The sequence below is a fragment of the Panthera onca genome, chromosome X (assembly GCF_046562875.1).
Source record: "Panthera onca isolate mPanOnc1 chromosome X, mPanOnc1 haplotype 2, whole genome shotgun sequence".
NCBI classification, from domain to species: Eukaryota; Metazoa; Chordata; class Mammalia; order Carnivora; family Felidae; genus Panthera; species Panthera onca.
The window spans coordinates 60,752,688-60,771,301 of NC_138357.1; the positions used below are offsets into that span (position 1 = coordinate 60,752,688).

General features: G+C 33.8%; 1 pseudogene; it reads right to left on the reverse strand.

Moving 5' to 3' along the window:
• Positions 1-1,791: 1,791 nt before the first annotated feature.
• On the reverse strand, positions 1,792-3,179 carry LOC145714117 (nuclear pore complex protein Nup50 pseudogene; annotated as a pseudogene).
• Between the last annotated feature and the right edge of the window lie 15,435 nt (positions 3,180-18,614).

Here is an 18,614-nt window from a genome sequence, read left to right on the forward strand (position 1 = left end):
ACCTAAAGTGAAGAAACAGAGCCACTTTTGCTGTAACAGTATTGACCATCTGCTTACTATAAATCACCTATAACAAAAACTCACAAATATTCTCAACTCTAAAAAGAAAATGCTAAAGTAGTTGCCACTCCCTCCCTAGCTCTCCCAATGTAAGAGTTTGACCACATGCCATAAAAATGTAAGCACACCTCTCTCTGTGTATTAATCCAGAACAACATACTGGACCAAATTCCCTCACTGGAAACAGAAAACTAAGTAGTACAATAATCTTATGATAAATATTAGGCCAACTACCATACCTCAAGTATTTGAGTTAACATATTTTATCATCAAATTGTTTCCCCACCCTCTTTATATTTAAAAATTATAGCCTCATTTAAAAAGTAACTTAATATCTATAATTATTTTGACTATTCTTTTCTAAGACACACTTATATATAAGTGTGAGACCTCAGACATGGACCATGAGTCTTTAAACAAAATCATCTGGTACCACCATGAGATTTTGAACAATATCATCTGGTACCAACATTAAATGGTTAATAAGGAATGAAAGTGGATATTTAAACATTAAAATCTGCATCTAATTCATGTGCCCAAGTCTTCAATGCATACTAGGTCAGCTATGGAGAAGTGACATGGATATTCTTGTGCATAACCATGGCTCCCTTCCAAATGGACATACTGAAAAACTTACTCTTGAAAAATTAAATGCAAATTTCAAATATCCAATGTAGAATATATTTCTGTCTGAAATTAAAGGCAACACTTACACATGCAATTTTAATTCCACTAGCTTTTTGCATGTTTCCTGGTTAATTCAGTTGGCTCGTGTGTAATAAAAGTTCCTAGGACTTTAAGTAATAGGTAGCTGTTAGATCCATAGGGTTCATCATGGTACAAATAACTAAGATATATTCTCTTTCTTTCATACTACAGTATACCTTTTACTTAACTTTCTTTTTTTACAAGGATTTGTTGTCTGTGTCAATAAACTATAAGCTACCAAATTTTTGCTTTTAAACTCCATTCTGGGCAATTCCCCTCTATTATGTTTGTCTGTAGGGGAATACAATTATAGCACCTCATAAATGAAACTAAAAAACCAAATCTACAAAGCCAAATAACAAGCTACTTGTTTCCTTTAAAATAAAAAAGCAGTTCTGGAATCAGGTAAAGCAGCTTACAGGGTTAAAACCCAATGTCTGCAGATAAAAAGGAAAGACTCTAATGCTGAGGGGGAACATTCTGTAGTCAGGGTTCAGCTTTAAAATAACAATAAAGTAAAGCAAAGGAAAAATATTTCTATTACAGTGTGGTAACATGATACATTTGGAATGAGTGTTGTTCTCCCAAATCAGTCAAGCCCACCAGACAGAAGTCTACAGGAAAGTTTCCTTCTGGACACAGAGCCTGTTGGAAAGCCTTGCCAGCAGTGACAGCAGACCCCAAAACCCATGGATCAGAACAGCCTTTGGAAGTCTAATCCTTACCCTGATTTCAGACTATTAAGAAATTACTTGTGGCCAGTTTAATAAACAAACATTAAAAATCTTCCCCCCAAATTTGTTCAAATGTATTTTACACATTAGACAGTTCTTAACAAGGGAGAATACAGTTTCTTGACACTTAACATTTAAAGGTTTTATTGGCCATATTAATCTTCCTCACAAAAGTTTTAAGTTTTCTACAAGTTCTTTGAATGTCAAAGTAAGAAGAGAAGAAACACTGACAAATTTAGGGAGCCATGTGGGAGCAGAAACTTGGCAACAGTTCCTCAGTCGAAGGTATTCAGGCATACTTTTTCTCCAGTAAAATTTTTTGTAACTTTTCTGCAACCTCGCTTATTTCTACCCAAATTAACATGGTAACAGGAATGGTAGCATTCTTCTTATCTGTGGGTGGATTTGGAGCACATACAATAAGTATGTTGTTTTTCCCTGTTCAGGTACATGGCATCTTGGGTGGAATCAGAACAATCAGCAATATGTTGCCTAAATCGGTGTCTGCCCACACTAAAAGATGTATTTTCTGATTTGTTATAGGTTTTAAATGGAAAATATGCACACTTTTCTCTTTAAATTCATTGTCTTTCCTATAAAACAGTTTACAATTTTTGGAGTAAAAAGCATCTTCTTTTACTTCAGTAACTAGTACTTTGGGCAGCTCATCATTCACTTCTTCATCTCTGCCTTTGCATTCCTTACTGCCACCTTCAGCTTGTATCTCAGATGTTTTTGTGGAAAATGGTGAAAAAGGTGTTTTATTATGGGTAATATCTTTGCCAAATAAACTGGAGTTTCCAGAAGAAAATGAAAATCCAGTCAGGGGGCTAAAGTTTAATGAGCCCAAGACAGAACTATACATTTTCTTGCCAAAATTAAATGAGGCAATTGTTGCTTTTACTGATGGGTCCATTTTATTTACAGAAACCCTCTCAATCTTCTTTTAAGATGTATTCTCAGTTTTGTTGCCGTGAAACAAAGATGTTGACTCTTGCTATAATTTTGTTGTCCCAAATAGGGAAGGTGTCTGTCTTGCAACTGACATTTTGTTAGTTTCACTTTCAGAATTCCTGTTGCCACTACTCCTATGTTGTTGTTCAACACCTGCTGAATACTTCTCATAGTCTTTAGAGATAGGCGTCAGATCATAGAGTGAGTTTGTATTCACGTGCTTCGCTATTCAATCTTGAACAGAACAGTTTAAGGCAGCCAACTGCTTGTGATAGGCATTCCTGTGGCAGGCTGTACTACAGCTAAGGCCAGAGGAGGAGGCCTGCTGACTGTAGTTTTGGCATTTAAAATATTTTTATCGACCAAGGAGATAGAGCCATTTGCAATAACAAATCCAAAGGCTGCCTTGGTCTCAGTTGCTGCCCTTGCAGCACTGAGAGAAGAGCTGCTACCAGTAGACAGTCCTTCCAGAGGCTTCTCTCCAGCACCATTACCAAATCCAGACAACCTTCCTCCTCCAGAAGGTACAAACAAACCCTTAAAACCTTTAAAGGCTTCGCCACTATCAGATTCAAATCCAACATTTCTATGCTTTGCTTTCTTTATGGCTCTAATCTTCAAGACTTCCTCAGTGGCCGCTGAGAATGTTCCCACCTCTTCCTGCTTCGTTTCTTGATCCCAATTCCTATCTGTCAATTCCTTCTAAGCATTTCTTTTGTCCATTATTTCAAACCCCCAGGACAGCCACCGCGGCACTAGCTGGGTTGTGGGAGCCGCGAAAGCCTGGTGCACGACAGCAAGCAGGTGCGAGTTTGCAGCGAATGGCCTGGGATCTGAAGCTGTTGCAGTGTGGGTAGTCATTTCTGGTGCACTGAGGATTCTCAATGGACTTGGTGGTCACCAAGCCCTGGGTCTCAAACACCATGTCCTCCAGGGGCCTCGTCTCTCTATGTTCTACAGTGAGGAAGAGATGTCTGCTCAGCCAGAAACTGCTGGGGGAACGTGCCTGTGTGTGTTCTTAAATCTGAAATTTGGCTCTTCTAGACAGTTTATAGTTAGATCTTGTTTTTCTCATCCATTCAACAACTTTATGTCTTTTCATTACAGGGTTTATTTACATTTTTTTAACGTTTATTTATTTTTGAGACGGAGAGAGACAGAGCATGAACAGGGGAGGGTCAGAGAGAGGGAGACACAGAATCTGAAACAGGCTCCAGGCTCCGAGCTGTCAGCACAGAGCCCGACGCGGGGCTCAAACTCACAGACTGTGAGATCATGACCTGAGCCGAGGTCGGCCGCTTAACCGACTGAGCCACCCAGGCGCCCCAGGGTTTATTTACATTTAAAGTAACTAACGATCCATAAGATTTTGGTATTGCCATTTTGTTGTTTCCTGTCTACCTTATAGTTTATTTCTCCTTTGTCTTCTCTCTTCTGTTTACATGTGTTTGTTGATTTTTTGTTGTTACATGCTTTGACTCCTTTCTGGTTTCTTTTATGTATCTTCTACAGGTATTTTTTTTTTTTTATGGTTACTGTAAGGCTTACATATGACATCTTATAGTTATATGACATCTTATATCATATGACATCATATAGTTATAACAATATGATGTATATGAATGAGTATGAGTGATGTGATATGAATGATGTATGAGTATATGAAGCCTCATAATACTTCAGTCACATGCAAATACCCTAGAATTGTACTTCTCCTCCACAACACTTTATATTCCTGATGTCACAAATCACAAGCTATAATATTGTGTGTTAACATATTATAATAGTTGTATTTTTATACTTTTGTATTTTAGCTTCTATATAAGAATTAAAATAATTTATGCATCACTGTTATGATATTATAGTACTTTGATTTACCTATATATTTACCATAACCAGCAAGCTTCATACTTTCACATGCTTTTGTATTGTTGTTCAGCATCATTTCATTTCAAATGAAGTTACTCCTTTGCATTTCTTTTAAGGCAGTTCTAGTGGTAATAAAATCCCTAAGCTTGTGTTTATCTTGAAAAATCTTTGTCTCTCTTTCATTTTTCAAAAATAGTTTTTCTGAGTATACTATTTTAAGTCAGCAGTTTTGTGCTTTCAGCAGTTTTAATTAAATGTTACCACTCTCCTCTAAGATGCAGCATTGTTACTGATGAATTACTGATTGATGTATGTGGGTTCTTTTGTATCTGATGAGTTACTTTTCTCTTGGTACATTCAAAATTATCTCTTTATCTTGGAATTTTGACAATTTGATTAAAATGTATCTCATTGTGGATTTCTTTGGATTCTTTTTTATTGGTATTATTCTCAAATATGGATGCTTAACTACTTCCTTTCTTAAATTTGGAAATCTCCCAGCCATTGGTTCTTCATGTAAATTTTTTGACCCTTTTAATCTCTTCTTTCCTTCTTCAACTCTTGTAATGCTTATATTGTTCAACTTCATGGTATCCCATAAGCCCTTTGGCTTTTCCTCACTTTTTTTCATTAATTCTTTCTTTCTCTATTTTTAAATTCCTTTGACTGGATAATTGCAAATGCCTTGTTTTCAAGTTCACTAATTCTTTTTTTCTGCTTGATCAAACCTATTGTTGAACTCCTCTAGAGAAATTTTCAGTTCAATTTTAGTATTTTTCAGCTCCAAATTTATATATATATAAATATATATATATATCTTTGTTGATATTCTCATTTTATTCACATATTGTTTTCTCAAGCTTGTAGAGCATATTTGTGACAGGTATTTTGAATTCTGTGTCTGGTAACTTATATTCTTCCATTTCTTTAAGATCATATTGTAGACATGTTGTTAGTTTTTTGTTTGTTTATTTGTTTTGGGTCATATTTCTGTTTTTTTTTTTTTTCATGTGTCTTAGAGCTTTGTTCTGAGATCAGTGAATATGGAGGAAAAAAGCCATATCTCTAGTTTTTATGGAATGACTTTATACAGGGGAAGACTTTCACTAATCAGCCTGGCTAAAGATTCTGGGGGCCTGTGAAACCACTTGGGGGAGAAGTAACTTCTCTGGGTCTCTGTTCAATTTATCAACTAGCAGTCAGTCCAACTTTTTTCTTCTTTTAATTTGTATTCTTTTTCTCCTTCTGATGTCTTTATTCACACCACAATTTTTAAAGGAGCAAGCATCTCCACTTTCTTTGGATGCCCCAGGCACCATGCTTTTTCACTATCAGCACCTTGATTCAGGCAAGACTTCTACTAGTTTCTCGTACAGTTCTCCATGAATACAGAATGCTGGACACATTCTATTCTCCCCCTCCTTCCTGAGGAAGAAGCCTCATGTTGTGCACCTTCTTTCTCTCAATTGTACTAAATCATGCTAGATGTAGCAAGCTGCTCACCATTCTTTTTTGTTAGTGGTCCACAGGCTTCCAACTATGTCAGCTTAATCAGCAATTTAAATGAGATGAGACAGAAACCTATCCTTTGGGCAGCCCTCTCAAAGCTGGAACATTAAACACATGTTCTACTTTTCTTTTTCTACTTTAAAGTAGAAGTCATAAGCTAAGGCATTATCTCCCAGTACTGACCTATACTGTCTTGGAGTTGACATGGGTAAATTGAAATGGCCTTTCTTACCGATTCCAGTGTAACTGTTCTCAGATTTGTGCTTTCCTGGAGTACAGCAACTTCTTATTTGGGTTCTGGAATTCTCAAAAAGGTTATTATTATTTTTTGGCCTGTATTTCATTGCTATATTGATGTTTTTATGGGAGGATTACTGCTGGGACTTTCTATTCTAACATCTTGCTGATGTCATTATGCTCTTTTTTGACATTTTTTTTTTTTTTTACCAACAATATGGTAACCTCATATATAAATTTTGAAACATATCTTTTTTTTAATCCTTGAAATAGCTTGTGTATGATTGAAGCCAATTCTTTCAGTGTTGAAGTCACCTGGGCATGAATAACTTTAGTGGGAATGTTAGCTTGTGAATTAAATGTCTTTATTAGTTATAAAACTAATCAGTCTTTCTATGATTTTTTGATAACTTGCATTTTTCTAGGAATATGTTCATTTCAACTAAATTTTCTACTTGGAGTGCCATTTATTGAATCATAATAATTTCTTATTATTTTTATAATTACTGCAGGATTTTGGTTTTGTCCCTTTTAAATTTTTGATCCTGGTTACTTATACTTACTTATTTTTTTTCTTTCTCATTTGTAAGAATTGTTTGCATTATAAACCTTTCTGAGAACTAAGTTTTAGCTTTTTCAGTCTTCTTTATGGTAGGATTATTTCCATATTAATCTCTTTATTTATTTTATTTTTCCCTTCTACTCTAATTGGGTTCATTTGATATCTCTTAACTTCTTAAGATGAATTATAAACTAGTTAATTTTATATTTTTCCTAATATAAGATTTTAAAGCTACTCCTTTTCTTTTATGTTTTATACTGAGTCCCCACAAGTTCTGATACTTAGTATTCTCATTATTAGTTAAAATACTTTCCCATTGTTTCTTTTTTTGTCTAATAAATTATTTAAAAGTGTGCTCTTAATTTTTAAACATATGGAGATGTTTCTGATTTTTTTTTAACTCTTTTTGAGCATACTTACATTGTGACACATTCTGCATCATTCCAATTATTTGGTATATGTTGATATTTGCTTTTAGTTCACACACATGGTCTTTGTAAAAAAGAAATATTCCCTGTGTTTTTGAAAAGAATGTGTATTCTGCATGTTGGGGTACATAGATATATCTGTGTATCAAAACGGTCTTTACTTTGTTTTCTTTCTTGGAGGATGTTTCCATTGAGTATAGAATTCTAGAGTTGGCAGTTATTTTCTACAAGTACATTGAAAATAATGTCCCTTTGTCTTATAGTTTCCATTGAAGTTACTGAGAATTCAGGTGCCTTCATAACTGCTATTTCGTTGAAGGTTAACTGCTTTTTTATTCTGACAAATTTTAAAATATATGTTTTTAGTTTTCTATAATTTCTCTGTAATATATCTAGCTGTGGATTATTTTTTCCTGCTTGGAATTTGTTGCATTGGTTGAATATGTGAGTGGTATTTTTTACAGAAAATTCTCAACCATAATTTTTTCTAACATTGACTATGTCCCATTTTTTCCCCTTCTTCTGGGACTCTATTAAATGCATCACATTGTATCTTTTATGTTTTTTTATTCTCTTTCATACATTCCATTGTAGTATCTCTTTGGAATTTGGTTTACATGGTTTATTCTGACTTGTTCTCCAGTTCACGAAGCCTATATTCAGTGGTGTATAATTTATGGTGAAACTCATTTAATCAGTTCTTAATTCTGTCATAGTATTTTTCAAGTTTGGATTTTTAATTTCTTTTCCATATATATATATATATATATATATATATATATATATATATATTTCTCTTGATTCATTTTCTTGTTAAAAATTGTAAGCTAAACATTTTTTTGAATAAAATAAGTATAATTGTTTTATAGTCTGTGTTTCATATCTAGCGTCTCCATGTATCTGTTTTTGTTGTCTTATTTTTCTTTCTCTAGCTTATGGAGTTTTGCTTTCTTGTGTGTCTAGTTTTCTGTGTGTTTTGAACATTGAATACATTTTGTAGAAATAATATAAAACCTCAGATTACTATATTTTTCTCCAATGATGATTTTAGTTTGTTTTAATTAGTTTCCTTGGTACAATAACAAATCATCAAGTTCAAGGCTTGTTATCTTCTGGCTTCAAATTCAGACTGCAATTTTTGTGGATGTTAGTTGCCTTCTGGCTTGCCCTTGTGTTCTCAGTCAAAATCAGTAAAAATATATCAGATACCCATCTTTTGCAGATCCTGGACTTTGACTTTTTCTGCTTAATAGTAGGAAGCCACTCAGTACTCAGCTTTATCTCTCAACTGCCTTTTTAATTTTTAATTTAATTATATCCTTTTTTAGAGAGGGAGAGCACAAGCAGTAGAGGAAGAGAGAATCTTAAGAGGCTCCATGCCCAGTGTGGAGCCTCCTCTCACAACCCTGAAATCATGACCTGAGCCAAAATTAAGAATCAGGTGTTCAACTGACCGAGCCACCCAGGTGTCCCATCTCAGCTGCCTTTTTTAGATCTGAAAATGCTCCAAGGGTAAAAGTGACTTTGGATTCCCGTTCTCACTCCATAACTCACTGCAGTAATCTCTCATTGTCTTCTTAGCTTTTGTATGCTTTTAAGGATATTGAAAAAAATATTTTCTAGCTTTTTAGTTACAATCACCAAGATCTGGGGGAAATTAGTGTAAATCAACTTATCTGCTATTATAAGGAGTATATGTCTTCAGAGGATATTTTTATTTTACCTTTTTCCTGTGTTCTGGAAAGATGAATCTTAGCAGTTAATTGACTTTCATATAAATACTTTTTTAAAAGAATATTTTGGTTTGCTAATGTGGACATTTTAGTATCAGACACTATAGCTTATTTTTTTTTCTTAGCATCAGGTATAGAACTGATATTCAATGCATGTTTGTTTAATGAATGAATCAATTAATAAATAAAAACAGCATAACATGCAACTTTCAAATAATGAAAATTCTATTATTAGAATAATCATATTTTATTTTGTGTTTTGTCTAATATAAATACAGGTAATTTTTCCAAAAAAAAAATTATCTATAAAATAGAGTGATTCCATAGTGAAAACTAGCCTCCACCAGAATATTCTCAGGACTCTAATTATATTTTCTGAGAATGAATCAAGTTCTATTTCAAGTTTCTAGATTAATGATAGTATTTTGTTGTTATTGTTTAGGGAAACACTTGTTTCAACCAGTTTTGTATACTTTGACATTAATTTGGATTTACGACATTATTATTTTCTCATTCAGAGCAGCTATCTCTCCAAGAGGATTTTGGTGGTTATTATAGGAATTGTGTTAAATAGTGTTTCATATATGAGATAGGATAATCTTTTCAGAAAATACAATAGGTGCTGTGTATAATTGCCAGAGGTAACATTCTGGACAATTTATAAGAAGTGGGCATAACAGTGAGAACCCCTAAAAGACCTACATTTCTCGAATGACTTATTCAAAAGGATAGAAAAATAAAGCAACACTTACTGATAAATAATTGAAGGCAATGTATTAAGCATCTGTGTTTTGTGAGATGAATTTGTAAACCATGTTAATTTTTAGTACATTTTATAGTTAACAATACATTCACAAATGTATGTTTTCACTCAAAATTTATATTTATGCTTTCCCATATGTGCAACTGAGAAAAGGAATTAGTTTTTGTATGTAGGTCTTACCCTTACTTGATCCTTGGACCATAGGTCCAAGTATAGTAGGCCTAGGTAAGGATTTCATGAGAACCTATTCAAGGTACAGGATAATTGATGCCAGAAAGGAGAAGGATACTGAAATGAAGGAGTAGCTAGATAATTAACACCTGGAACAGGAGGGGTTCTATCATCAAAGATACAAGGATAAACAACCCAATCCATGCTCTCTAGTGATTCACTTTCTAATAGGAAGATAAACAGAAACTACATTCAGATATTAAGAGTCAGAATAGCACTGGTACTGAAGGATGAAAATAAATACATGTCATAGCTAAAACAAGGTTCTAGAGTTCAAGTGTTACTCCTTTAATTACTTGGTCATTGGAGGTTTGAAGGGGATGTCCTAGATAAAGAACTGAGATGGCAGGAGGCTCATGGGATTTGGTTTGAGACACTGGATCTTAACCACCTTTTATATAGTATTTCTATAGTATAACAATTAATAGGGTTATATTGGATCTTACCCAGCTCTGGATACATGAAACACAAAGAATGACAACAATAAGAGTTTGTATATCACAAAATGAGGTCAAACACATGAAATTATTGAGCTCTACCTGGGGTTAGATTTAAGAAAGAAAGTAACACTTCAATGGGTCTTGAAATATGAATGAGTTTACATGGAACTACTAGTCTAAAAACATTCCAGAAACATGGATTGGCTTGTTTGAATATGGTATAAAATAGTGTGAAATTTTAGGAAGCTTCTAATTGCTCAACTCAACTGAAGTGTAAGTGTCAGTAAGGTATGTGATAGATGACGGTGTTGCAGAAGTAGGTAGAAGAATTGATTTGCCCAAAGCCATACATCTAGTAAGTGGAAAAGTGATTATTTAAAAGTTAGTATTCTCTGGTTCCAAAGGCTATGTTTTTCCCACTAAATTTGTGTTTAATTATGTCTCATTTTTTGAGCTGTAACATTTTTTTAAATAAGATCTTATGTAGAATGTATATAAAATATAAGATTTAGTGTGCTTTGGTTGAAGTAGGGGCTACAGTTGGCAGCTACTTAGGCACCTTATTGGTGAAATCCATGTATCTACAAGTACTCCTTTTCTCTCTCGTGGACTCCCCATTCCACATATTTCATGGGTTAAGTTTCATGGGAACTCAGAGGAGAGAATGACTAATTCATTTGGGATAAATCATAGGAAGATTCATAAGGGAAGTGACATTTGGCCTGGTCCATAAATGACAAAGAGTTACCAGACACAGAAGAGAGGAGTAGGACTGAAGAAGGCATGGGGGATGGAAATAATTGCAGAAAAGTGATTTTGACTTCCTTTTAGCTAAGGATATTGGATATTAACATGTGAACAATGGGGAGTCATTAAAAACTTTTCAGCAGGAGAAAGCCACAAGAAAACTGGCATTTTAGAGATGATTCTGATATCAGTGTGTAGAGTGGAATGGGATACCAGAAAAGCCAGAGGAGTTAAGTCATTTAGGAGGTTGTTATTTCAGCAAGAAATGAGGTGGGTCTGAATTTATACCATGGTGACAATGGCTCTCCAATCTTAAATGAGGTAAGATAATGGAAGTGATTTATTGTTATCTGATTATTCAGTATTCAGGTGTGGATACCTTAATTCTCAGAAAGATAGATTATCTGAAGGGGCTTCTCACAAGGAGAAGTTAAACCTTGTTTTGACATTTTGTCTAATAATTTGGCAGTCCATTCCTGGTTCCCTTTACAAGTATTATTTATAATCTTTAAAAGCTTCTGAGTTGTTTTGCGATTTTTTTCTCCTTTGCCTTGGAATGGGTTTCTTAAAAATAGTAATTCAGCAAAACCATACAGGGGTTCTATGAGCCACACGTTTTTTGTATCTCTCAGAAGTGTTCTACAGCTTGACTAGATACAATGTGGACAATTTTTTGTGTGCCAAACCACTCTTTATGTTTGTTTCTCATTATGTAGGGAATATATCTAAGGATCAGTGAAAAAATTCCTTTGATTATATTATTTAATTTATATTTTTCAATATATTTTAACTTATATTTTTATAAATAAAATAAAAATGTATATAGTATATATGTCATACTAATTGCATATTAATTTCTTTGAAATCCATGTTGGTTACTGTTACTTTAGGCTATTTTACATCCTATATTGGCAGAATCCTACTTGGCTAAACACATATGTTTATAACTATTTTTGAAGTTTTTGGTTTTTATTAATGTCAAAGTGGCTTGTTGCAGAGAGAAGGCATCAAATGTGAAACCTTCTTTGTTTTGATGATGAATGTGGCTTAAAATATTCAACCATAGAGATATTTGTGCCAGACACAAAGCCATGGGTTGTTCCTATTTTCCAAATTCAGTTATGAAGAAAATGGAAGAAATTTAAATATTTTCCAATGAGACTGAGTTGGTGAAAATAATTTCCGTTATAAGTTATTCTGTCCAAGTCAGTCTTATATGACTGAAACATACGACAGTTATGCATATGAAAACAAAAGGATTTTCTATCAAAGAGCCCTTTATAATTTAATACTGTTCTCTCTACACCCTGTAGTGCAAGTTTTGACTGTCCTAGAACCTCTGACCTCATGATTAAATGATGCTGTTTCTTCCCTCCCCACTTCCCTTCACCTCATTATGATCTACTTGAGTTTGGACCAACACAATTCAGTTATCACCTCTTATTTCTTGCATTTTCCCCTGAAATGCAATACACCATGATTTTGGAAGACATTTATTTGGGACTGATAGATTATTGCATTCCTCACTTATATAGGCATGAATAGTTATGCATTCAGTTAATTGTGTTTTCTTTATGCTAGTGATGAGACAGAAAGTTTGGAATGTGGACTTTCCATCTTTTCCAACTTTCACTTTCTTCCCTCATCTATGTTCTTTTCTTTTTTCCATTTATCTTTTTTCAATATTTCTGCTCTCTGTGTTCCAAAGAAACAGGAAATGAATGATGAGCTGAGAGTGGTGTAGAAGTAGGCACATCCAATTTCTTTTCTACACTCAAAGCTTTCATCTATGTGGTATAAACATAAGTGGCTGAGATGTAAAAATGCACAATGAAATATATTTCTGTCAATTAATGGTATAACTAGCTAATAAAAGCCAAGTGTTAAATTTCCAGAAATTTTGTGAGCTGCATGTTAAACCAGTATTATTAAAAATTAAATAATATAAACTTACAATTAAGTAATTTATAAGAAAACCAAAGGTAACAAGTACATCTCAATTCTTAATTATTTTTTACTAAATTTTGCTATTATTTGTGATATTAAGATTACTTACATTTATTGCACCTGCCTAGTGGGAATACTATATAATGGTGTGCCACTGTTCATCACTTCCCAATTCTTCTGTCAGTGTTATCATGTTGCTAGCTTGAAACTGGACATAGTGGACTATGGAAATTAGCAAGTTCTACAAATAAAGATTTCATCCTTTGTTTGTTGTTTTGTTGATTTTTTAAACCTAAGAATCAGCAAACTACAATCTGTGGGCCAAATATAGCCTGCCATCTAGTTTTTCTCAGTAAAGTTTTATTGAACTATAGCCAGCTCTGGTGCTGCAATGATGGCATTGAATAGTTGCAAATAAGACTCTGTGGCTTGCCAAAAACAAAACATTAACAGTATGTTCCCCTACATAAAATATTTGCCAATTCTTGGTCTAAGTTTAAGAATATGGCAGAAAATGTTAATGATGCAGATAAACCTTACAAGTGTAATGTGTCTGTAGATGTGACACTGTGGGTAGCACAAAAAATTAAATAACCAGCAAACACAACATTTACCAGCAAGGCATAGTATGAAACAATCAGAATATACTGGTTGTATTGAGGAAAAATGTAAATTAAGGGGTCAATTAATAGAGATTTTATTTGGACCAATCTTTAATATAGCTGGATTATATACACTGAGAGCAGGTATTTTTTATTTAGTCATACAGCATCTAGCAGTGCTGAACAGATGCTAGCCACTCAGCTTATTTCTGTGAGTTGCAAATGACTCTTACCTAAAAGGAAGCCTTCAACTTATATTCATATAAAACAAATTCCCAAATATATATTTGGATAATTCCCAACAAACTTTGAAATATAGAAGTTTGAAATTATTAGCTATATATGGTCAATAAGGGCAATGAGATCCATAAATGTTAAATATTTTTGCTACTTAAACTGTGGTTTCTAGATGAGCAGCAGCAAGCATCTCATCACTTCTGACCTTGTTAGAAATGCAAAACACACTATTTCAAGTGTACTCCAGATCTACTCCTCCAGAAACAGCATGTTAACAAAATTCCCAGTTGATTCCTATGTACATAAAGCTAGATCAAGAACTTCTAAGAAGAGTGTTCTATCATGCTGTCTCCCTTGTATACTATGCTTTCATAATTCAAAATATGAGAACTAAAACAATATGCCAGTTCTTGGATTCAATAAGTGACAAAAAATGTTTATTGATTCCAATATATTTTTCCACTTTAGCTATATCATCTGATTTTATTCTAAAAAAATTCTCCTAAGACACAAAGGATGAGAATGGTTATCTTTATTAATAATGAGTTAATAAAGATACAGATAATTACTGTTTTAAACCAACTTTAAACAGTATGTTAGTGACAGACTCTCCAGGTGAGCATTTTACATCAGTTTATTTTCCTATCAAAGTAGACAAGAGATAATTGTCTGATAAATTCAGATTCCTCATATAATCTATCTGGATATTTCGGGATACTAAATATCCACTCTCTCACACACACCCATTCTACAAACTTTATGAAGAAATTAGCAAAATAGGGTTTAAGCCTGAAATGTCTATGTGATTTTGTATAAACCAAGTCTCTGCCTACGTAGGCTTTAATCTATACAGGGACCTTTTAACACTTAAAATATTGAATTACAGAAAATGTTTGGGTGCCAACAATAAAAAAGTAACTGAAAATGTCTTATTTTTATTTACAAAATAAATAAATTTTAATAACAAGGTAAACAAGTTGTTTATTTTTTTTCTAGATTGTTATTTAAAGTCTAGTTAAGTGGCACCAAGATGCTCAATCAGTTAAATATCTGACTCTTGAGATTGGCTCAGGTCATGATCTCAAGGTTTGTGAGATTGAGCCCCACATTGGTCTCTGAGCTGACAGTGCAGAGCCTGCTTGGGATTCTCTCTTGCCTTTTCTCTCTGCCCCTCCACAGCCTCCCCCCTCTCCCCCTCTCAAAATAAATAAACTTAAAAAAAATAAATTCTAGTTAGTTAACATATAGTGTAATATTGTTTTCAAAAGTAGAATTTAGCGATTCATTATTTACATATAACAGTGTTCATCACAACAAGTGCCCTCCTTAATACCCATCACCAATTTAGCCATCCCCTGTCCATCTCCCTCTAGCAACTCTCAGTTTTTTCTCTATGCTTAAGTCTTTTCTGGTTAGACATCATCTCTTTTTCTATTGTTCTTACTTTCCCTATGTTCATATGGTATTTATCTTTCTCTGACTTATTTTGCTCAGCATAATACACTCTAATTCCATCCACGTTGTTGCAAAAACCAAGGTATACTTTTTGATGACTAACATTCCATTGTGTGTATGAGTGTGCGTGTGCATGTGCGTGTGTGTGTGTGTGTGTGTGCATGCTCCCGCACGTATAATCACTTCTTTATCCATTCTTCAGTAGAAGGATATTTGGGCTTTTCCCATAATTTGGCTATTGATGATAATGCAGCTATAAACATTGGGGTTCATGTGCCCCTTCAAACCAGTATTATTGTATCCTTTGGATAAATACTTAGTAGTGCAATTGCTGGGTCTCAGTTCTATTTTTAACTTTTTGAGGAATCTCCATACTGTTTTCCAGAGTGGCTGCACCAATTTGCATTCCCACCAACAGTGTAAGAAGGTTCCCCATTCTCCACATCCTTTCCAACATCCGTTGTTCCTGTATTGTTAATGTTAGCCATTGGGTGAGGAATTTCTCATGGTGGTTTTGATTTGTATTTCCCTGTTGATGAGTGGTGTTGAGCATCCTTTCATGTTTCTTTTAGCCATCTGTATGTCTTCTTTGGGAAAAAAATGTCTATTTGTGTCTACTTCAAATTTCTTAAAAGGATTATTTGGTTTTGGGGGTGTTGAGATTGTTAAGTTCTATATAGTTTTTTGATATTAACTCTTTATCAGATATGTCATTTGCAAATGTCTTCTCCCATTCTGTAGCTGCCTTTTAGTTTTGTTTATTGGTTACTTCACTGTGCAGAAGCTTTTCATCTTGATGAAATCCCAATAGCTAATTTATGCTTTTGCTTTCCTTGTTTCTGGAAACATGTCTAGTAAAATGTTGCTAAAAAGTTGCCAAACATGTTGCTACCTGTGTTCTCTAATATTTTAATGGTTTTCTTTCTCACAGTTAGGTTGCCATCTGTTTTGAATTTATTTTTGTGTATAGTGTAAGAGAGGGGTCCAGTTTCCTTCTCTATGCTGTTTCTCAGGTTCCCCAAAAATATTTGTTGAAGTGAGTGTCTTTTTCTCCATTGGATATTCTTTCTTGCTTCATTGAACATTAGTTGACCATATAGTTGTGGGTCAATTCCTGAATTTTCTATCCTGTTCCACTGACCTATGTGTCTATTTTTGTGCCAATAACATACTATCTTGATGACTGCACCATTGTAATATAGTTTGAAGTCTGGAATTGTGATACCTCCACTTTTGCTTAACTTTTTCAAAAATTTTCTGGATGTTTGAGATGTTTTGTGATTTCATACAAATTTGAGGACTGTTTTTTCTAGCTCTGGAGTATTGATTAAATGTATAGATTTCTTTGGGTAGTACAGGCATTTTAACTATATTTATTCTTCCAATCCATGAGCATGGATTATTTTTCAATATGTTTGTGTCCTTTTCAGTTTCTTTCATAAGTGGTCTATAGTTTTCAGAACACAGATCTTTTACCTCTTTTGTTAGGTTTATTCCTAGGTATCTTAGGATTTTGGTTGCAACTGTAAATAGGATAAATGGTTTGATTTCTATTTCTGCTGCCTCATTATTGGTGTATAGAAATGCAACAGAATTCTGTACATTGATTGTGTATCCCGTGACTTTGCTGAATTCGTGTATCAGTTCTAGTAATTTTTGATGGGATATTTTGGGTTTTCTACATAGAGAACCATGTTGTCTGAGAATAGCCAAAGTCTGACTTCTTCCTTGCAAGTTTGGATGCTTTTGTTTATTTTGTTGCCTGATTGCTGAGGCTAGGACTTCCAGTACTATATTAAATACCAATGGTGACAATGGACATCCCTGTATTTTTCCTGACCATAGAGGGAAAGCTCTTAGTCTTTTCCCATAGATGATGATACTGGCTGTGGTTCTTTCATATATGTCCTTTATGATGTTGAGATACATTCTCTCTATTCCCAATTTGTTGAGGAGTTTTATCAAGAGACGATGCTGTACTTGTCAAGTGCTTTTTCTGCATCTATTGAAAAGATCATGTGATTCTTGCCTTTTTTTTATTAATGTCATGTATCACGTTGATCGATTTGCAAATACTGAGCCACGTTTGCAGCACAGAAATAAATCCCTTTTGATTGTGGTGAATAATTCTTTCAATGCACTGTTGGACTCAATTTGCTAGTAGCTTGTTGAGAGAATTTTGGATCCATGTTCATTAGTGATATTGGCCTATCATTCTCTTTTTAGTGGGGTCTTTGTCGATATTGGAATCAAGACAGGTCTGGCCTCATAGAATAAGTTGGAAATTTTCCTTCCATTTCTATTTTTTGGAACAGTTTGAGAAGAATAGGCATTACTTCTGTTGTAAATGTCTGGTAAAATTCCCCTGGGAAGCCATCTGGCCCTGGGATTTTGTTTCCTGAGAGAATTCTATTACTAATTCAATTTCTTTGCTGGTTATATGACTGTTCAAGTGTCCTTTTTTGTGTGTGATTCAGTTTTGATACTTTGTATGTTTCTAGGTATTTATCCATTTCTGCCAGATTGCCTAGTTTGTTGGCATACAATTTTTCACAATAGTCTCTTATAATTGTTTTTATTTACGTGTTATTGTTTGTGATCTCTCTCCTTTCATTTGTGATTTTGTTTATATGTGTCCTTTTTCTTTTCTGTTTGATAAGTCTGGCTAGTGGTTTATAAATTGTATTAATTCATTCAAAGAACCAGCTCTTAGTTTCCTTGAGATGTTCTAATTTCTTTTGTTTGTTTGTTTCTGTATCTTTTATTTCTACTCTTCTTCTGCTGGCTTTAGGCTTTATGTGCTGTTCCATTTCTAGATCCTTTTGATGTAGAGTTTGGCTGTGCATTTGAGAATTTTCTTGTTTTTTGAGGTAGGCTTGTATTGCAATATACATTCCTCATAGGATCATTTTTGCTGCATCCCAAATGTTTTGGACTGCTGTGTTTGTATTATCATATGCTTCCTTGATTTTTTTTCTTCTTTTAATTGCCTGGTTAACCAATTTATTCTTTAGTAAGATATTCTTTAATCTCCATGTATTTGTGGTCTTTCCATTTTTTTTCTTGTGGTTCACTTCACATTTGATAGAATTGTGGTCTAAATATATTCTTGGTAAAATTTCAACATTTTTGTGTTTGTTGAGGGCTTATTTGTGACCTAGTATGTGATTTATCCTGAACATTTTCTATGTGCAGAAGAAAAGAATCTGTATTCTGCTGTTTTAAAATTAAATGTTCTGACTATATCTGTTAACTCCATCATGTTTAGTGTGTCATTCAAAGCAACTGTTTCCTTGTTGAACTTCTACTAGATGGTCTGTCCATTGCTATGAGTGGAGTATTAAAAATCCCCTATTATTCTATTATTATTAATGAGTTTTTTTTATATTTGTTATTAA